The sequence below is a fragment of the Tiliqua scincoides genome, chromosome 4, assembly GCF_035046505.1.
Source record: "Tiliqua scincoides isolate rTilSci1 chromosome 4, rTilSci1.hap2, whole genome shotgun sequence".
NCBI classification, from domain to species: Eukaryota; Metazoa; Chordata; class Lepidosauria; order Squamata; family Scincidae; genus Tiliqua; species Tiliqua scincoides.
Genome location: NC_089824.1, coordinates 155296083 through 155318335, shown reverse-complemented (window position 1 = coordinate 155318335; position 22253 = coordinate 155296083). Strand labels below are relative to the sequence as shown.

Below are 22253 nucleotides of genomic sequence, written 5' to 3'. Positions count from 1 at the left end.
CAGTAGCAGGTTGATTCTAAAGGTTCCTCCGCCAACAGCACTCAGAGAATTGAAGCCCTTAAACATGACATTTAGCATGTACTGATCTCAGGCCATCAGTACTGCAAACCAGGCTAATTGTGAGATTGTCACATGCAGAAGGATTCAAAATATTGGCTCCTGGTTGTTAGGACTTCCTCTGCACTTGCAGAAGAGCCTTATACTGTTTAAAATCAACACTGGGCATGAAAGTCTATGGAGGAGAAACTAACCTTTGGCATGGCTTTGTCCTTTATGGACTCCTTTTTGGGAGTGCATAGCAGTTTGGGGGGGGGGGAGATCCAATAGGAAAATAGCAAAAAGGAAAAGGGTTAAATCAAACCCCTCTCTCACAATTTCGATCTTGAACAGCAGCTGTTTTAAAGCTTAAAGAGCCATTGTGAGCCATTGTGAATGAGAGAGTTATATTTGTCGGCATGTCTAGTTCCAAGCCCACGACTGTCTTTCTTTACTCCCCTTGCCTTTCCCAATATGCAACAGTAGATTTTCTGAAGCTGTGCACTGTTTGTTCATCAAGTCATTCTTCTCTGCTTGGTCCAAGACAAGAATGACTCTTGCCTCCTAAAAGGGCAGGGCCTGAAACCAGATTTTTGCTCAGTCTGACAGTGAATAAAAGTTTCCAGGGAGGAGAAGGAATTATTTGAATTTCAGGGTGCTGAAATTACATACATACATTTTAGGGCTGCCATTGCCTGCCTGTGTACTTGGTTCTGTTTGCTCAACTTGTGTGTGTGTGTGTGTGTGTTTGAGTGTGTGTATTTTAGGAGATGATTAGAGGTCTTGTATGACTCTGTTGCTCTTTCCCTCAGAGGAAATGTATCTTGTAAAAGTTGCCCTGAATTTGTGCTACTTCAGTATGCAGGAGTGAGAAGTTATGTTGTGAAGATGCAATTTGAAACACAATGGGTCATATCCTACACTTAGCTGTGGCAAAGCCCCATTAATTTAAATGGGATTTAGTTGTGACTAACTTTTGTAGTCATTACTGTTTACACTGAGGATGCAGTCCTTTGGCAAATTTCCTCTCATGTGCTTGAGCAGAAGCCATGTCACTGAGCCACTGGTGGTAAATGCCAACCAGTCATGCCCAAGCACAATTTATCTCTTCCTGCCAACCCACAGTCCCATTTTTATAATCTCAGGAGTAAAAGAAGAACACTTTTTTATTTTATGTGTGTTATTTCAGAAATATCATTTTATAGCAGGCAGTTTTTATTCATCTAGCTTTGCTGCTGTTGCATTGCCTAAGTCAGTGTAGATGAGCTTTGTCTATTTGGGAAAAATTGAAGGATCAGCTGGTGTCCTTGTGGCTCCTTTTAGTTTCTTTTGTTCAAGCTCCTTATATTTCTTACTGCCCAATTGTCTGGTACGTAGGTACGTTAAATAACAAGTGCTGACACATACCCTTCAGATGCCCTTTCTTGTCCTAGGATTGGGGTCGGCAACCTGTGTTTTCAGAGCCGCATGCGGCTCTTTCAGTCCTCTGATGCGGCTCCCCAGTGGGGACTGGAAGTGGGGCGCCCTTCCCCTTGGCCACCACCCAGCCAGCCAGCCCCGAGGGCGCCTCACTCCAGCAATGTACTGTGGGTGGCTGCTGGTGAATGCGGGGTGCCACTCCTCCCTGCAAATCTGCAGCTCCTTCCCTGCAAAGCGCCGCCCCCCACACACAGCAGCTCCTTCCTCGGCAGGCAGGCAGGGGCAGCTGCGCTCTCCTGGACCTGCTCTCCCCGCCCCACTGCGAGCAGGTGCGGGGGGGGCAGGCGAGCACCTCTTCCCTGCGCTCTTCCTTCCTTCACCCTGCAGCGGGCAGGGGGCTGAACGGAAGAGGCGAGGCTGGTCGGAGAAGCGCGGGAGACGCAGCGCTGCTGAGGCAATGGGCAGGAAGGAGCGAGGTGAGCTGCATTCCTGTCCACACTTCCCTGGGAGGAAGCCCCGGTCCCTCTACTCGGGCTGACTTCTGAGTAGACAGGCAGAGGAGCCTGTTCACACTTCCCTGGGAGGAAGCCCTGGTCCCTCTACTCGGGCTGACTTCTGAGTAGACAGGCAGAGGAGCCTGTTCACACTTCCCTGGGAGGAAGCCCCGTTCACTCTACTGGGGCTGACTTCTGAGGAGACAGGCAGAGGATGTCCCCTGGTTCTGGTGTTATGTGAGAGTGTAAAGAACATCTCCCTATCCACTCTGTCCATCCCCTGCATAATTTTGTATGTCTCAATCATGTCCCCCCTCAGGTGCCTCTTTTCTAGGCTGAAGAGGCCCAAACGCCGTAGCCTTTCCTCATAAGGAAGGTGTCCCAGCACCTACAAGGGAGCTACAAGAAGGGGCTACATTATAAAAATGGGACCTGTAAGAGGGGAGCGCATTATAAAAGTTGCCTATACAAGAGGGGAGTGCATTATAAATTGGGACATACAAGGGGGAGTAATAACTATAAATCTCTTTATTGTATTGAAAAATACTAGTCATTAGATTTCGTATTTCATTGTACCTCTTTTACATTACTGTGGAAAAGACACAAAGATGACTATTTACTGTTGGTCAGGATTTTCTGCTAGGGAGGGCACCAGCCCAAGTCTTGCCTATAGCACCAAATTGGCTAGGGCAGGCCCTGGGAAAATAAATTAGTATTTAATTTAAATGTATTTTATTTTAGCTCTTTCGTTTTTTATATGTAATTCTAAATTTAAGATTATGGTGATCTTGTAACATTAAAATATGTTACATATTGTTTTCTCTGTAGCAGTTCATTCATTTCAAAAATGCAACACACTATAGTTTTTTTATACATAGCATAAAGGTAAAAAAAAACAAAAACTATATATGCAGTGTTATCTTCGTTTTAGATGTCAAAAGGGTTTTGTGGCTCCCGAGGTTTTCTTTTCTCCAGAAAACAGGTCCAAATGGCTCTTTGAATGTTTAAGGTTGCCGACCCCTGTCCTAGGATCTAGTGTTAGTGTGATGTATTTTGGAGACCAGAGACCTAACGGATTTGCTCGCATACATACTGGAGCCTGGAAATCTCAGCCGCACTGGCCCTGGGGTATCCCAGTCAATAATGGTGCTTGTTTCTCCATCCTACTACTAGTTTGCTGCCATAATCTGTTGGTTTCTCCTGTCCATGCATAGGAAGAACCTGCATGAAGTCAGATTGATGGCTTTTGAGAGAGTATGTCACAGAGAAACAAATGTCTGTCTCTTGAACAGCAAGTCTTTAGCGTTTCTCACACTTGAAGGAAAACACTACTTCACATTTGCCTTTCTTGGTGCTGTTGCTGGTTCTCTCTAGCACAGAATTGGGTATCGGGCAAGGCTCTGTGTTTTCTATGAGTTTATGTGCAAGTATGTAGCTCTCAGTTTTGTGTGTAGGTTGGCCTGTCCATGAGGCAGACCAAAGCAGCTGCCTCAAGCAGGCAGATTGGCAGGGAACACAGGCCACTGCCAGTTGTTCTTCCTGTGCCTCCTGAATTTTACAAGGAAGAAGGAAATGGTAGTAGATCAGAGCCCCTCTTGATGGAAGGAGATGGCAAGGCAGCAGTGGCTCCTACTGCTGGGTAGGAAGGATGGCATTTTGCACGCCGCCTTGGGCATGGAAGGATCTTGGACTGGCCTGGATTTGTGGTAGAATCAAAACCCCAACCAGTGGTGTCTGAAGGACATTGCACCAACAAGTCCATGAATTGTGTTTTGATCTGGGATAGCATTCTGTCTTGCGTGAAGAATAAAGTTGGAAGAGACCTGTCCTGGGGTATGATGTTTGCTGTTCTAACACTGCATGTAGATAAATGTTTTCCCAGCTGCATCAGTGCAAGACTGTTGTTACTTAGACTGAAGACCCACGTCGCCTTGCACAATGTCTTACACAGCCTGCTCTGTTCCCTGACAGATCTTTTAGGTCAGAATCTTTTCTCTCCCATTCCCATCCTGGATCTAAATTAAACATACATAAGAACATAAGAACAGCCCCACTGGATCAGGCCATAGGCCCATCTAGTCCAGCTTCCTGTATCTCACAGAGGCCCACCAAATGCCCCAGGGAGCACACCAGATAACAAGAGACCTCATCCTGGTGCCCTCCCCTACATCTGGCATTCTGACTTAACCCATTTCTAAAATCAGGAGGTTGCGCATACACATCATGGCTTGTACCCCATAATGGATTTTTCCTCCAGAAACTCGTCCAATCCCCTTTTAAAGGCGTCTAGGCTAGACGCCAGCACCACATCCTGTGGCAAGGAGTTCTACAGTCCGACCACACGCTGAGTAAAGAAATATTTTCTTTTGTCTGTCCTAACCCGCCCAACACTCAATTTTAGTGGATGTCCCCTGGTTCTGGTATTATGTGAGAGTGTATTCTGGTAGTATGAGTGAGAGTGGTTCTGGTATTATGTGAGAGTGAAATTGGTTCACTGATGTGGCCCACTGTGGGCCCATTGGCACATTTTGACTGGCGCGTTGAGACCAATGCCAGATGTAAGTGATGGCGCCAGGATGCAGGTCTCTTGTTGTCTTGTGTGCACCCTGAGGCATTTGGTGGGCCACTGTGAGATACAGGAAGCTGGACTAGCTGGGCCTCTGGTCTGATCCATCGGGGGCTCTTCTTACATTCAATGGCATTAGAATTGCGGACAGCCCCCCACTCCTTCCTCTGTGCCTTAAGACTGCCACTACAGACCTCTTTCTTCCTGTTGCTTGAAGAAACAGAGTTTGAAGGCACAGGAATATATAATTGACCTGCTCTGGCTTTCCATAGGAGGAAGACTGAAATGTGGCCCTAGCAGCTTAAATTCTGGGGACACCTTGCCTAAATGTTTAACTCTGTCCTAACTGCATTGTTCCTCATTAAAGCAGCCATGCAGCTGCCTTTTGAAAAGCATTTGGCCACAGTTGGTGCAGCACTCTATAGGCAGAATACGCATTCTGCCAGTATACTATACTAGCATGATACTTGTGCTTCGTGAATTTAAATCCATTTTGACTCCAATAAACTTTGATTTCAAAGAACAATTGAAATTTAGCACAAATACTCCAAATCAGGTAACACCCTGTCATATTGAAAGTCATGGTTCCATCAAATTTTTTATATAATGTCGAATTTTTGTATTTTAAATTGGTTTTGTGCTATAATAGCATAGTACCTGTGCTTCTCAAAAGTATCTGCAAAAGTAAAGGAAAACAACTCTTGAGCCAGTACCCCTCCCTAACTCTCCTCTTGCTGGAACATGGGCATAAGCAGAGCAATGCCTCCTGTGAGGGAAGTGAAATTGTACCACACAACTCTCAAACCAGTTGTCCTCCCTAACTCTCCTCTCACTGGAACACAGGCATAAGCAGAGCAAGGGCTGGCAAAAGCACAAGTACTTGGGTGAAAGGCTTGTCAAAACCTTGGGGTAGTAGAACTTCCCATTGAGCCCAGAAATGCACTTCATTCTACTGTTCAGAGTAAAATGACTGTTTTATTGTTACTACCCCTTGCTATACCGACTTTAAAAGGGCCGGCCTGGCCTCAGCTGCCATGTAGGCCACAGGCCTCTCTCAGCACAGGGGAAAAAGCCAGCCAGGTCTAAGTAATAGGAAGGGTTCTATAATTCACCCCTGAATCTAGATTTGCCCCTTTAGGGGTTGGTTAGGGTGAAATCCTGAATTATGTTTTTAAGCATTTGTATGGGTAACCTTTGTAATCAAAAACCAAGTCCATATCTCATCAGGCCTAAGAGATACTGAGAAATCAATGAAAACACTTTTTACCCCTTTTTGCCCCTTAGGGGTAGAATTTATAAAAATCCCTTCTTAGTGGGCACTTATGTCACAGAAGGAATTTACTCCCTGAATTTCATGTTTCTAGGTTCAGGAGTTGGCTGGGAGTTGATGAGTCAGTCAGGATATTTGTTTTTATATACATAAAAAGATTTTAATTGAAAGGACCTTCTCACCCATGAGCTGGCCCGCTGAGATCAGCTTTAGAGCCCCTCCAGGCGTCCCTGCCTCTGGGAGTTAGGTGAGTGGCTACTCCTAGATATGTGTCCTTGATACCTTCCTTGCTATCTTGCAAATGCTAGAAGAAAGACCTAGAAGCCTTTAAAAGGGGATTGGACAAATTTCTGGAGGAAAAGTTCATCACAGGTTGCAAGCCATGATGTGTATGTGCAACTTCCTGATTTTAGAAGTGGGTTACCTCAGAATGCCAGATACAAGGGATGGCACCAGGATGCATGTCTCTTGTTGTCTTATGTACGTACTCCCTGAGGCATTTGGTGGGCCAATGTGAGATATAGCAAGCTGGACTAGATGGGCCTATGGCCTGATCCAGAGGGGCTCTTCTTATGTTCCAAGAATCTATCCAGTTTCCTTATTCCTTTTTATGGCTAATTAAAATAGTTGATCCCTTTAATAGTCTGTTTGGATGCTTTATTTGCTCTTTGTGTGGTCTCCCATAATGTGGTGGAGTGTTTCTTGTGTATGTATTTTAGTTGGCTTTGGTTTTCCTGTTGGGTGCCTTGAGGCTATCTGCTGATAAGGTGGAGTACAAATAGGAAAACATCTGCTTATAGGTATTTTGGCAGGAGCTTTCCAAGGAAATGAGCAGGTATGCTGTGAGAAGCTCTGTGAGTTAAAGCCAGGTAAGATGGCTCTGTGGTAGGCTGGAATGTAGATGTCATTACGCTCTCATTCCACTTGGCTGTAATTTAGAAGCATCTGAAAGACAACATTGAGACAAGACCTTTTTTTCTTGTCTATGGATGATGGACTGAAGCATTTGGGGTGGTCAACAGCAGCACTACTGACCAAAGCTAAGAGGTAGAAGTCCTTTAATAACACATGTGTACTCTGTGATTAGCCCATGTGAACTGGGACTTTACTTTGACTGTTTGCTTTGTGTATTTTATAGGTGTGTAAACAGAATTGGCTCTGTTGCTTTGAAACAGACCCTTGTTAGGAAGTGCCAATTCTGACAGGGGAGGGTTAAGTGGGTGTTGGTGACTCCGCTAAGGCTGGCAAATAGGAACTGTAATAAGGGCTAAAGACCTACAGCTTACATTCTCTGTGTCTGCTTGTATTTTCAGTTTTAGTAAAGATCTTCACAATCCTAGTGCAGTTTACTGGGGAGTGGGGACTTGGGCTTTCCTGGCTCAAAAAGAGAAATTGTGAATTGCTTTTTCTGACATACAAGCACAACTTCTGCACTCCAGTTTCAGTGCTAAATGTATGGCTTGTTTAATCAACATAAAATGAAACTGTTTTAGAATGCATTGTTTCTAGTTGCAAGTATTAATGTTACAACCCACACTAAACCAAGAGCAGCATGTGAAGTTACAGGATTGCAGGTGATGCAGATAATCCCTGTTCCTTTAAGGTTCACAACTGGATAATTGGATATCACCATATTTTCTTGGCCTCCTCGGTAGGACAACTTTCACTTGGTGTCTGTGGGGGAAAGGCAAGATCAGAGATTACTTTTGTAGTCCTTATGGCTTGTGGTAGCTACTACAGTTCTTGAAGCAGCCTGTGGCAAGGTGGCAAATCTTCACTTGGGATTCTGTTTGAAGTGGCTTTTGGCAAATCATTATGAGAAGCAATGCATGCACCTTAAATCCATTCTTGGATGAATACTATATGTGTTGAGGTCACATGAGTATAGTTTTGGAAAATGCCTCATGGTTAGCCCATTGATGATGTCTTTGCCTTGTTTTTCCCCTGAACTCACAAATCTGCTTTTGGGTTTTTTCCTATGACTTCTGTATAAAGGTATCCCACTGTGCACTCTGTTTTGTCAGATGGTGTTGAATGTATTTTACCCGGTTTGTAAGGAATGATATAGTTCATGCTGATACTTCTAGTACTGAGCACTGTGATAGCACAGGTCTTGGAGAAAGAAGTGAAGACTGTGTGAGATTGTACCTTATCGCACCAACTTTTGCGACTTTAGAAATTCTATTGTATTTGTAGTGCAAAAAGTACTTTACAAATTTGACAGAATATTTCTTGTACAGTGGGTTTTTTCCCTTTGAAAAAAGATGGCTACTTCTCCAATTCTTTGAATCATGTGTCCGCACATGCATGGTCTGTCGCTCTTTAGTCCAAACAAAACTGAAATCCTGCAACCGCTACTATTCATGCTACCTCGGCATGACCTGGCAGGACAAAGTTCCAAACAACACAGTCCTGGAACGAGCTGGAATCCCTTGCATGTATATACTGCTGAAGCAGAGACGCCTGCATTGGCTTGGTCATGTCGTGAGAATGGATGATGGCTGGATCCCAAAGGATCTCCTCTATGGAGAACTTGTGCAGGGAATGCGCCCTACAGGTAGACCACAGCTCCAATACAAGGACATCTGCAAGAGGGATCTGAAGGCCTTAGGAATGGACCTCAACAGATGGGAAACCTTGGCCTCTGAGCGGCCTGCTTGGAGGCAGGCTGTGCAGCATGGCCTCTCTCCAAAGTGAAGAGACACTTTGCCAACAGACTGAGGCTAAGAGGCAAAGAAGGAAGGCCCATAGCCAGGGAGACAGAACAGGGACAGACTGCACTTGCTCCCAGTGTGGAAGGGTTTGTCACTCCCAAATTGGCCTTTTCAGCCACACTAGACGCTATTCCAGAACCACCATTCAGAGTGCGATACTATAGTCTTTCGAGACTGAAGGTTGCCAACACGCAGCACCAATTTTGGTAGCATGCAAAATAGTAATCTGTTTTGGAGATGAATGTTTCAGATAACCAATTCTCCACTATCCTGGACAAGAAGAAAAAATATAACTGACATGCACAGTGACACTAACATGAATAGGGTATATAATCCAGAATAGTCTCTGAATTGCAACAATAAGGCACCTTGTAGTATATTGTTGCATTATTTTATTCAATTAACTAGAAATCCTGTGTGAAATGGCCTTTGTTAATGTATGACTTGGAGCAGGGGTCGCTAGATTCCAGCCCGGGGGCCAGATGTGGCCTGCAACCAGCCTCTAGTCCCCTGGCCCAGCAAGACCCAACATGACCAGAAAGCCTAAAAAATCACTTCCTGGTTTTCAAAAAAAACCCTGGAAGTAACTATTTGTGCCTTCGGAAGGCCTTAGAAGGCTTTTTGAGGGTTGGGGAGGCTTCCTTGGCCTTCAGAACATGCTGAGGGTGTTTCCTTGATGTGCTGATTGAGGTATTCATTCCTGTATATTTAAGTAAGCTTCTTGGGAGGTAGGGGAATAGGGGTCCATTTGAGTGTGTGCTTTATTTTGTGGTATTCGTTGGCACTTGGAGAAATCCTGGGAATCTGAGCCCATTTCTTCATTCATCTAAATTCCATCTCTAATGTATGTATTTAAATTTTATATTTAAAATTTTTTTTCCAGCCCTGGACACCATGCCAGATATTTGATGTGGCCTCTGGCCGAAAAGTTTGGAGATCCTGATTTAGAACACAGTCCTGGGCTCATATACTTCCATTGTGCTCCATTTATACTTCCATTTAGAAGTTCCATTGTGCTCAATGTGGGGCTTACTTCTTGGAAAGTGTGTATAGGATTGCAGCCTTAGAGTAGTAGATAATTATTAGAAAGGACACAAGTCTACAGCCTTACACTTGGTTCTGTGATACAAGGCTGACGCCACCTTGAAGTCAGCCCACAGGTTGTAAATTTTGCATTCAGCATAAGTTTGAAAATTTGCAAGCTCTGGGCTCCAAACTCACTAAGTCTTGAGCAAGGGATGGTAGGAAATAGTACTAGGCATGTGTCTTCATGCGTGTCTACTTGGATTGTGCAACACAAACTGCTCTCAGAAATTGGCATGTAGTTTGACTACTTGGCACCATCCTGGAAATATTTATCATGTTGCTGAAAAAGGCCAATTAGGGGCGAGTAGAGGGAAAGAATGGCTCTAACTTGTTCTGCCTTGTGTATTGAAAAGACTAAGGCTAGCCCTTCTGTGACACCCAACCATGTTAACCCATTCTGCCCTAATGTTTTTATCTTCTCCAGTGGCAGGGAAGGAAATGTGTGGTTGCTTAGCAACTGCAGCATACTTTCCCTTATTTCTGGCTTTTTGGGTTGAGGTGTTCCTGCTAAAGCAGGAGGTGACTTAAATAGGGCCTTAGATTGAAAATGCCTGAAGGATGCTGAACTTGCTTGTCCTTTTTCATCTACAGGTGATCAGCAGAAAGGAAAAAAAATAATGAGCAAGTTGTTTCAAAAGAGAAACTCCAGTCGAAAGCATGGATGGTTTTGGGGCACAGGAAGTGCCAGATTATTGAGAATTCAGAAACCCAGCATTCTGGTAAGATGCACAATAGTATTTGTGACGGTGTGGCTTGTAGATGTCCAACTTCTGAATGCTTGTGAAACTTTGCTTTTGGTTCCAATCTTGACCTCGAAGTCTATAGTACACTGTTGCTTGTACTATGTTGCCCTCAAGACAAACAGGTGGTATAGTATAACCATCTGGTGGGATCTGCCTTTCTGATTTTTCCTCATTGCATTCTTGCTAAGGAAGCCCAAGTTGAGAGCAAACTTCAAAATATCTGGAAGAGATGTAATAAGCCATTTTTCCTACTCTGTTTATGACTTGCTTTCAGTACAGACTGAATTTCCTTGACAAAGCATGGAGAAGTGTAATTTCGGCCATGGTATTGAACCCTAACTTTGATGTACCTGATGCAAGAAAGAGGCAGAGACAGATGGGGTGGGGTGGAATCCAGGATAGATTTGCCTCAAGGCATAGATGAGTCATGGTACCAAGTAGCCATTTGATCATCATATTAGTTAAACTCAGTGTGTGTCCTGATGTTAGGTTATGTCATGTTTTGTGTTAAAGCATCCTTCATATTTTTCTGCATATTTCTACATGCAGCTATATGAACATCATACTGTAATGTGGTGGTCATTTAGAATGTCTTTGTTAAAATCAAGTTAAAAAATTATAAAAACTTGGGATGCCTCCATCTGGTAACTTTCATACTGTCAGGAAAAGGAGTATCCAGTTCTACCAATAGATTGGATGTTGTACATCAACTGGTAGCCAGCCAGAGCAGAGGTTCCCAGACTTTCTCTGGTGTCCCTACAGTTCCCAATAACTTTCATGATGCCCCTGCAGTTCTGTTGCTGAGTTTCCCTTAGAAATTTAGAATATCCTGTGGTGCCCCTGTGAGTTTGCTGTGGTATCCCAGGGCCACAGTTTGGAAACTGTCGACTAAAGAGAAGAACTGAACTGTGGAATTTGGTGACTTCAGAAGCCTGTAGAAAGAACAGAAATGCAAATCGCAAAACTAGAAAAAATGAAAGGCTTGTCTGTGTGAAGAATTGGGTATACCTAAAACTTCAAACTCCTTGTTGAGAAGGAATGTAGTGGGAAAAGGAGATCTTTAGAATCTAAGGACCAAGATTATCACATTTTGTTTGGTTCTTGGATTCTAAAGATACTCTATCACATGTTTGTCTATGCTAGGGATGCCCAAACTTGTTTAATGTAACAGCTGCATATGATAAATTTCAAATGTTTTGAGAACTGCAAAAACCTCCTCTTGCTCTTTTTGGGTGTTTGCTATCCTCTTTGACTTTTTTCAACAATGTCAGAACAAATACAAGACCTTCTAGTGTTCACACTACAGAACGTTTAATGATGCCTTGGGCATTTTTTTTATGCCTTGGGCAATTCATTATGCCTTGGGCATAAATGTCTGGATTTCAGATGTCCAGATAAGGGGGTAATTTACCTGTATTGTTTTGCACATGAAGTATAATGAGTGAGTATCTCAGCCTTGTGAGGTCCTATTTTCCTTTTGTAGAATTGCCATGGACCTAGAAGTGATGGCTTTTGTAAAAATTAGAGTACATACTAGAGGCATAACTAATGTGTTTTTCAGAATGCTCTCTTAAGATCATTGCTGGATTGAACCAAGGGCCACTTGCTCTAGAAACCAGCAGGCGCTAGGTGGTTCACTAGAAGCTATGCAGTAGACAATGAAAAGCCTTTGGTTCATCCCTACTTTGCATACAGATGAGAACCTCTTCTGGTTGTATGAATTATCTGGCATGTTTCCTAATTTAGGATTTTTCTGAGTGGGAAAGTCCTGGACATGAAATGACATGTGGCCTATCATTCACAAAGCTGTTCATTATATCAAAGTACTGGACAAAGTTGGTTGGGTTTGATTTTGCCATGAATAAAAATAGTTGCTACCTCATTCTTTGACAACAGATTCCAAGTATTTTAACAAGGAGAACTTTGTCTTCAGGCAGGTGTAGCAATTCCAACTTGGTTACTTCCCTATGTTGCATTTTCGTTCCTCCTGCTGGAAATGTACCTGAAAGGCTGGAAGAGGGCATTTGATTATAGTACTTGCTATTTTCTTATTCTAAGAGTATTCAATAAAAGGTTTTGAAATGTTGGTTATGTGTGAGTGGTCCACATTTAGCCAATGTGATATGAAATCTATTCACATAATTCAAATAAAACTATTTATCATACTGAATTAGTGGAAATGGCTAGGAATTCATAAGAGGTGTGTGTAACAACTTGTATTCAGGGGAACAAACTATCACTAAAAATTCTGCATCCAGGAGATCAAAATTATGTAATTCAGTATTCTAACTTTGCAAAATCTATAGTTGTATGGAATTTGGAGCTATTATGCAGAGGTGGCCTGAGAGAGCTTTAAAGGGACCATAGGGAAAATGAAAATGTAATGGGGAGGGAGGGGCTCTGAATTACACGTAGTGCTCTATCAACTGTTGAAAATCAATTATAACCAGCTTTGAGATTTCAGTATCTAGGTCAAATTTCAAACTTCTCAAATACATAGCCCAAGCTTATTGCAAGCTTATTGTTGTGGTCTTCTTAAAAATATTACTAAAGCAGAATAGCTTAGGTTTCTGCATACCATTTTGTAAAAGACTGCAATCTGAACAGTGCAATGGTGAAATACAGCCATTTGAGAATCTGCTGTGCTCCTGGCACCCCTGCCCCCAACACCCACTTCTATGGGAGATCACTGCAGTCTCCAGGGCTGTCAGCTTGGTGCTTATCATACTGGAAACAATGCCGCTTACCTCACAGCAAAAGCTAGCGCTCTGAATAGATTGTAGAGCAGGAAGTGTGCCCAAGAGAGAAGCAGTGAAGGGCCTGCAGCTCTGAATAAGGAGCTGGAATTATGATGTCAAACTAGAGCAGTCTTTGCAAATCAGAGCTCTGGGAGGCTGTACTTACTGACCCATAACTGTATGCTGCCTTCTCAGCTGCACAATTCCTAGTGTTGTGGCGAAGGCTTCAGTCCCATGGTGTGCAGCGCTAGGAAATGCAAGTAGACTTGCTATTTAAAGTTTTGTATTCCTGAACAAATGCAAACAATTCCAAGTGGGACCTTGGAAGCCAGTGAACTATAGGAAGTCTCCATGTTGCGCAGTGTCTACAATTGTGGACTACGTAGATCTGAAGCCATATCCCAGCAAAGCAATTGGTGCACTGGTGGCCTTGAGCTGAGAACTGAATTAATATATTCACCTTTGCTGCTGTTGAAAGACTGCTGCTGCAGCTGTTGCAAGGCTTTCACTGCTATTGCAAGGCTGGGATTACCCTGGGAAATGGGCTAAAGGCACAACTGGTGTTGGTTTGCAGCAAGAAAATATAGCTGTCTTCATCTTTCCACATCTCAAAAATGCGTGGGCTGAGAAGTTGTATAATTGCCACTTAGCACTGTGGTTAGAGTCATGAGGGAACTGGTTTGTGTGGCAAAATAAGTCTCCCTCCCCGGATCACTGTCTGGAGAACAAAGTGCTCCCCTGCCAAAAGTACAGAAGTTGATTATGGCTGCAATACACTATGTAAGTAGGTAGGAGTTGTAATTGAGGAGTTATAACTAGGAGTTCCAACTAGCTCAGTAGTAGAGTATCTGCAGGCCTTAAGCTGACTTGACTGTGTTCAAATTGAGCCCCACACTTTGAGGGGCCCCATATGCCGGCGAGCGGAGTAGATTGCCTACTGCTACAGCTGGGAGGTCTGTGAGTTTGGGGCTGGCAGGGTGAGTGGAGCGCCTATGTGTTGGGCCTTCTCCCTGCCTTTGCATCCGTTTGACCTGAAATGGGCCTCCTGGAAGCAGTTGGTGGTCACTGCCATCACATTACTGCCACCTATTTCCAGGTGCCACACTTCGTGCACAACAACGTAAGCACTTGTCTCACCCTGCAGGAATGCACTGCATTGGGCCCCGCTGCTCCTGGGGCTAGTTCTCTCTGCAAGTCATGCAGAAGGTCTTGGGTTCAAGCTCTGGCACTTCCAGGTAGGGCCAGGAGATGCCCTTGCCTAAAATGCTGGAGAGTTGCTACTAGTTTGACAGTACTGAGCTAGATGGAGCGACTGCCTAGAACAGTGTTCCTCAAGCTGTGGGCTGGAACCCACTAGGTGGGTTGCGATCCAATTTCAGGTGGGTCCTGATTCATTTCAATATTTTTAACATGTTAGGCTTGATGCTCCCATGGTATGTGACTGCATTAGGGGATATGTATTAGGGGATAGCCAGGCAGGAGGTCTGGCTCAGTTGGTAGAGCTGCCGCCTTGTATGCCTGAAGATCTGAGGCTGCCAATTCGAAACAACCAGAAGTACCCGAGAACTGACGACACACTGATATACTGATGAGCTGACCCTGGGTGGCAGAGAGGAGTTGCCGTCAAGTGGAGTGTGGGAGAGGGCCAGAGAGAGGCCAGACTGGGAAGGAATCCAGCTGGAACTGGAGGAGTTCTATGAAAGACTAGAACTATTCAATTGTAAAAATCCCTACGGGGGTTTAGAACAGCCTGCCTATGTAAACCGTCTTGGATTAAAGACTGAAAGGTGGTATATAAATACCTGTACAGATCTATCACTACTTATTTATTTATTTATTCAATTTTTATTTATTATTTATTTATTTAATTTTTATTTATTATTTCTTTATTTATACGTCTAACAGGCTACTATGAATATGCTTTTAACAATAGTAGTTAATAGGGTTTACTCCTGGGTAGGTTTGGATAGGATTGCAACCTCAGATTGTTAACAAATTTTTCCTGCTTGATGATGTCACTTCAAGTCATGACATCACTTTTGGATTAATGACAACATTTCCGGTGGGTCCTGACAGATTGTCATTCTAAAAAGTGGGTCCTGGTGCTATAAAGTTTGAGAAGCAATGGCCTTGAAGGCAGCTTCTCATGTGATGCAAGTTTTGTGTGACAAGCAGTGTTCCTTGAAATGTTACAGGGAGCTCCTGGAACTCTATGGTGGCTGCAAGGGGAGTGGCTCTGTAGCACCCTGTCAGAAGCTGTACTGGACTCCAATTCCAGCAGCACAGCTTAGAGGGATAGGTGGTAATGAGTATGAGAAAAGTTTCAAGTGCATGTCTGATAAAAACCGCCTTTCACATGAAGTTGGACCATTTGTCCATCTAGCCCAGTGTTGCCTACTCTGAGTGGTAGTAGTTCTCCAAGATCTGAGAGAGATCCTGTTACCCGCAAGCCTTTGAGTGGAGATGTTGGACTAAAACTGCACGCAAAATGTGTAATCTGCCACTTAACTGACAAGTCTTGTTCAGACGTTATGAAAGCTTGGAGAGGGGGGAACCTTGTCTCCTGTGTTGCATAGAAGGAAAGAAACCAAGTGAACATGGCGATCTGTGGCCTGATCCAGCAGCACTTATGTCCAGCGTCCTGTTTCCCACAGTGGTCAACCAAACAATGTTCTCCTGCTGTTGCTTTCCAGCAACTGGGACTTGTTTCAATTCATGGCAGAGCCAGTATTCTTTCCTGGTTTTTAATGTTGTACCTGAGATGATTGCTTCTCTCTTTCTAAGACTATGGGAAATAATTAGGAACAGAATGAGCATGTGTGCTGGTGAAAGACTGGTTTTTCCTGTTCCACAAGCTGGTCTATATGTCTGGCAACCACATGGCAGCTGAAACTCTTAGCAGTGCTCTTCAGCAGGATAGCCAGCTAAACAAAATGGAACCATTTCCTGTTACTTTCTTCAGTCTGTACGACTGAATCTGCTTCAGCTTGTGATGTGGCAGTACAAGCAAAGAGGCTGAGCTGTGAAATATGTCACCCTTGGCTCCTCCCCCCTCAAGCGCCTCCTGATTTCTATAGGCCAAACTAGACAAGACACAGTTCCCATGTGTATTATTGCATGTAGGGTGTAGGTGGGGAGGTCTACATAGGAGTAATAACAAGCAAAGGGGAGAGCAATATCTGCAGCCCTTTGCCACCATGGCAAGACTTTCTTTACTGTCTGCTTAGCTGGTAATGGATTGAAGGGATTAAAATACTGGTACCCAACCTGTGGTCCCCAGGCCGTAGTTCGTCCACAAGATCTGGGTGGGTGGGTGGAGATCACCTTCAATCAATTCCAGCATCTCACTGAGCACATGCTCACCCATGGACCACCAGAGAGGGCAGAGAACAGATTGCCTGCAGCAGCAGCTGGCAACAAAAGCAGCAATGCACAAATCTCTATAAAGAATAAATCTAATAAATCCTTAATTACAAATGTAGCTTTATTTTTATTTGAATGCTGGGGGTGGGGAGGTGGTTGCATGCGGTCCGTGATGATAACAAGTTTTGCCTCAATGCGGGTTGCTAAAGGTTGGTAACAACTGACTTAAAGCAATGGAGTGGAGCAAGGCAAATAGAAGTGGCAGGTTTTGTTCCTTCTCCCATGCACTTCTTTAAGTGGAAAAGTGGAGAATGACTTCTATATCTTGTCCTTTCCCCACAGAGTTTGGGGAGGTATTCAAGGTTCTTCCTAGTTTTATCTTCTCTTTCTAGTTTTATCTTCTCAACACCCTGTATAGCTCAGATAAAATGTGGCTGGCTGCTTGGTTGCACCTGTGTAATTTGTCCATGTTTGTTTCAAGTTTTATCTTTGGCATCTAATGCTAAAAGGCTACACCTATCCATGATGCACTCCTGAAGTCCTGTTTCACCCAAGATCCATTCCTATTGGTAAGGCAGCCCAAGCATAATTGGCTGGTTTTCAACTCCCTGGTTTTGGTGTTGTTGATTCTATCTTGCCACCTCCCAGAAAGTCCTCTTTGTCAATGAAGCTTTTCTCTGTCATATAAGAGGAATACTGCGAAGGGAAAGAAAAGGTACGTTCTACAGAAATTTCAAATATCAGTAGTTTTCTGCCATGGGTTGAACAGCATCTTAATCTGTAACTGATTTCCATAACTTAATCTTTTTGAAGAAGTCATTGTTGGGTGGGACTCTATATGACCTGACTTGTTCCAGACTCTGCTTTTTTAAAATCTTCTGATTCTCTAGTAGCATTAGGAGGAAACAGTACAATGCTTGAGAGTTTATGATGTTACACATGCTTATATCCTGGGGATGGAGTGAAAGTAGGCTACAGGGATATCTGAATACTGTTTTCCCTTGTAGCAGCTGCTCTGTTATACTGGAGGATTTGCATATAGAACTTGTGTATAAGAATCTGCATATTGCTGTGAATCTCTCCCTCACCCCTGTGAATGAAAATACGTGGATGGCGATTTGTTTGCTCCCAATATGAGTTAGAGTCCTACTAGCAAGTTTTTCAACCAGTCACCGATAGTTAAAGCCCATGTTGTACTACTTTCTTAGATCACCTAGTGCACCTACCACTAATCAAAAGATCCTCCCCTCACCAATGATCCCAATGGATGAAAGGCCAACTGTGAGTACTGTACTGCAGGGTGGTGGTAATTCTAAATAGACAGATGTGAGTTAATTCCAGGATGATGACTATAAAGTAAAAGCGTGTGATTTTGTGTAACTGATGTCCTTAGGGGTTCATCACTTATTGCCATAATGAGCGGGTTCTGTAAGTTGTTCTTTAGATAAAAGGATACTAAAATGCGAATTGTGCAAATCCTAACATGAGAGCTGCTTATTTGGGTGTATCACTCAAGGCTACACAAACAGTGGGAAGATGACAGGAAGCCAAACTACAGAATACTGAGACACCCTTTTTTATTTTTTGCTTTACATTCTTACAATGTATAACTTCTACTCGGTCTAGCTACCAGTGCTCAAAGAACCATGTTGACTTTTAACTGGTGCCCCTAAATGCACCTTGTAATCTTTTAACAACTAAGATTTCAGAGACCTTTCATCATTGCAGCATTTAGAACAGATACCATATTAAACTGCTTTCTGTGGGAGCGGTCTCTTGCTGATAAGGCTGAAACAACTTCCTTATTTCTGGTAAACATCTGTATTTACTAGTGTCCTTAGGTAGTCTGGAATAGTCCTGCCAGATGTCAGATTTTGAACAAGACCATTCAAGTGTCTCCCCCATGTTCTTACTGCACAAAGTTCTTGCTTTTAAGTATATTAAATTCAAGTTCACACAGTACAAATTAAATTGTATAAAAGTACCTAATTAGCTATATTATGCTTTGGGGAGAAAAAACTATAAGAGAATAAGTTAAAGTGTGCAGATCTTCAAGCCAGCAACCTATTGTCAGTATGCTTAATTTGTCCTCCAGTCTGAAGCTAGAATAAATGAATGAACATAGATGGCATAAATTTTGTGTTGTCCCTTATGTTTTCAGGTAGGGATACCTATGAAGAAAGTAAGTCATCTGACTTGGGAGATCTAGGCTGCAATCCTAACCAATTTTTCAGCACTGACATAAGGGCAATGCAACTTCGAGGTAAGGGAATGAACATTGCCTTACCTCGAGGAGGTCTCTGTGACTGCCCCCCAACTGCAGGATGCAGCACATACCCCACTGGCACAGCTATGCCACTGCTGGAAAGTTGGTTAGGATTGCGCCCCTAGGCTGATTGATTTGTCTGTTGGGTGAGGTTTGATAGAGCATCCCCTGGAGGTGAGGGGAAAAAGCACTTCTTGAAGCATTTCAGGTGGTAAATACAGAATTGGCCATGGTGAACCATGGAAGTGAGGAACTAACTTTGCAAACATGAATTCACAATGTATCCAAAGTCATAGCCTGGGGCCGAAAAGGCCTTTTCAGCCACACTAGACGCTGTTCCAGAACCACCATTCAGAGCGCGATACCATAGTCTTTCGAGACTGAAGGTTGCCAACAGACAGCCTGGGGCCAGGCTTTTATGTGAAGATGTTAGAATTTAGATTTTGGTCATTGCTAATCTGAAACCGGACATTCCCACCAAATGGGTAAACATGTTCATGGTCAGAACACTGATACAGTGTTCTATGTGCATGTTGGGGGTTTTTCCTTCTTATCTTAGGGGTTTTTATTACACAAGATCACTACTAGTAGGCAGAGCAATTATCCTTTAGGCAGTTGAAACTGCATTATTGAAGGGGTTGTAAACATGCCTCTGGAGCCTTCCACAACCTACTAGTCTAGCACCCATAGTGTTTATGCAAAACCTTACTAAAGTGTTCATAATCAACAACCAAGACATTTCCAGGAGGCGCTTTCAGCCTTGCTGCCAATTGCACTGCTCTTCCCCCTTAGCACACGAGGCAGATGGGGGAAAATACAAACAGGCAATTGGATGCCTCTTGGAACTGAGAGGTGTGGTGTGGCTGTTGCTGGGACTGGCAGGCTGCCCAGCTTCAGTCTGTACCGATCTGACATTTGGATGTGGTTGAACTGGGAGTTGTTGGTGTGTTTATTTTTGGCAAGTATGTTTGGTTGGGCAGGTGGCATGCTGGCTGGGTAGCCAGGAGTGGGGCCCAGGGTACATGCTGATGTTTACAAGGCTATAGGGTAACCAGAACCACTCTTACAACACTTGTCCGGGTTGATGAGGCAGGCTGGCAAGTTCCTTGGCTGGTTCGAGCAAAGGCTTACACAAGGTTTTCCATTGTGGGTCTGTGCTGGTTGGCTGCTTCGACGCTTTAGGGTTGGCTGTGATAGGATAACTCCGTCCTTGATTGAGTTATACCTTAAGCCAGGATGTGACACCTGATTGGGGTCAGAGGAAGGTAAATGGCCAGTGCCATTTTCCCCAAGCTATGAGATGCCAGAATGGTGGGGGACTTTAGATAAGTTTTTCTGTGCTGCAGGTTTCGTGTTGATAAAGTTTAAATCATTCCAAGCCTATGTCTCATGTGCTTCTTTGGAAGGTGCTGGTGTAATGGTAGAATGGAAGCTAACCCTGTCCATTACCCTTGGCTGGTTAGGGCCTTTCTGCCACACAGTTACTAGAAATTCCAACAGCAGGAAAGAAGTCCTTGTTCAAAGGACATGCCTATCCTACAAATGTTACTGTATTGCAGCAGCTGGTTTTGTCTTCTCTCTAAATCCTGGGAACCGTTTGGCAGGGATGATAATTGTGGTACATATCCCTAGTTCCTCTTTTCCCTTCCTCCCAGAAATGGGGGATGACTGCTGGAACTAGCTCAAATTCCTGTTGTAGATATGCCCTGAAAGGTGCCAAGTGGAGAATTTAAAGATCAGAGGGTAAACTTATGCTCAGGGAGTCCAGTAAACTATTTGTTACTGATGGGCAGCCCACCAATTGGTAACTGAGGACCTACACTGCAGAGCTGATCCACAGTACATGTTCTGACCAAACTAATTAACCTCGATGGAACAGAGTGGCAAAGTACAAGGCTTAAATATTGAAGTCTGTATTTGTTGTATTCTGGGTAGGGTGATCTTGGGATTACAAAGGAGGAAAGTGCTCTTGAGTTTAAAATTAATCTTATATATGTTCCTTAAGGCCATCTGGTGATGCATCACTTCTGCCTTTAGCATAGAAAAGATAGGTATAGTCCCGTCAACCAGAACCTTCTTTCTGTCTCCTCCCCCTTCTCTGTCTCCCCATAAAAAGGAATAGGAAGAAAGAAGGATTCTAATAGAGTAAATGTCTGAGGCAAGCTTGCCTTATGACTCCAGAAACCCTCCTTTGCTGAGTAATGGCAAAGTAGGAGGCAGCTTGAAAACTTGATTTGCCTTCAGATTTATCTCCTGCATATTTGGCAAAATGACCTTTTTTCCCTGCCTAGATATAGCTGTGTTCTGGCTGAGCACTCTATACTGCATTTGTCAGATCTGATGTAGATTTATTTATTTTGTAGATCATTCATTCTTACTAGTTGCTCACTCTTCATCCTTCCAGGTGCATTTCTCCTTCCTCACCCCCTCCCCATATCTTCACTTATTTGGTAGAATAAACTTGTTGGATTTGGTTTACAAATTCAGCCTGTGTCATAAGCTAGTGCAGAACAGGCTAATGCAAAGTAAACACCACAATGTGTGATAGTGACTGGGGGACTTGAAGAGTAATCCTCAATGTGGAGAACTAAATGGAGAATTAAACAGTATCCTTTTTATAAGTGATATTTTGATGGGCATTGAGGGAAATGGAGATCATCCTCCAAAATGACAATTTGTCAGAAACTAGACAGGAAGTGTGCCTTTGATTCTGCTGGACCTCTTGGCACCTTTTAATACCATCAACATAGTATCCTTTGTAGGGTCTTGTGGTGGTAGACCTTACAGGGCTAGGTCTTGGCTGGCTTGATTCCTTTGTGCAAGGTGGTTTCCCGAAGATGTTGCTACGGCACTCTTATTAAATCCTTGGCTTATAGGTTCTGACAAGGTTCAATTTTATCCCCCGTACCTTTTTTATTTAACCTACATGAAATAACTTGGGGAAGGTCATCTAGGAGTTCCTATGTGGATGACACCAGCTCTACCTTTTCCTGTTCCATTTTCAGCTGAACTTATTCCGAACTGGTGTCTGGAGTACATTGATTAAAGGCAAAGTAACTGAAATTAAATCCAGACCAGACAGAGGTCCTGTTGGTTAGAAGAGCTGTTGACCCAATGGTGGAGTGCAGCCCGGTTCTGGATGAGGGTTGTATTCTCCCTTGAAGACTGTAGATTGGAGCTACTAGATGTTTAGGATTGGCTGTGGCCAAGGTTCCTCTGCTCTGCTGTGGCTAGTGTGCAAATTGTGTCCTTCCTAGATCAATTGGACCTGGCCATAGCTACCCATGTGCTGGTAATGCCATGACTACATATTGTAATGCATTCTGAAGGTTACTCAAACTTCAGTTCAAGATGTGTCAGCCATGGTTGCTGACTGGAGCCGAGGATTATGGCATTTGTTGAATAATCTGCACAGGCTGCTAGTTTGTTTCCAGGCAGGATTCAAGGCACTGTTTGGTTCTTTAATCCCTTTATAGCTTGGGCCTGGGTCTCTCCATATGACTCTCATTCATTGAGACTATCTTGAGAGGTGTTTCTTTGCATACTGTCTTTCATGAA

General features: G+C 43.6%; 1 long non-coding RNA gene across 1 annotated transcript; it reads right to left on the bottom strand.

Moving 5' to 3' along the window:
* Nucleotides 1-7248: 7248 nt before the first annotated feature.
* On the bottom strand, nucleotides 7249-13159 carry LOC136647368 (uncharacterized). The gene is made up of 3 exons (XR_010794281.1): nucleotides 13076-13159; nucleotides 12207-12338; nucleotides 7249-7459 (listed from the first exon to the last, which is right to left on the bottom strand). It is a non-coding gene; the product is annotated as an uncharacterized lncRNA (long non-coding RNA).
* Nucleotides 13160-22253: the final 9094 nt, after the last annotated feature.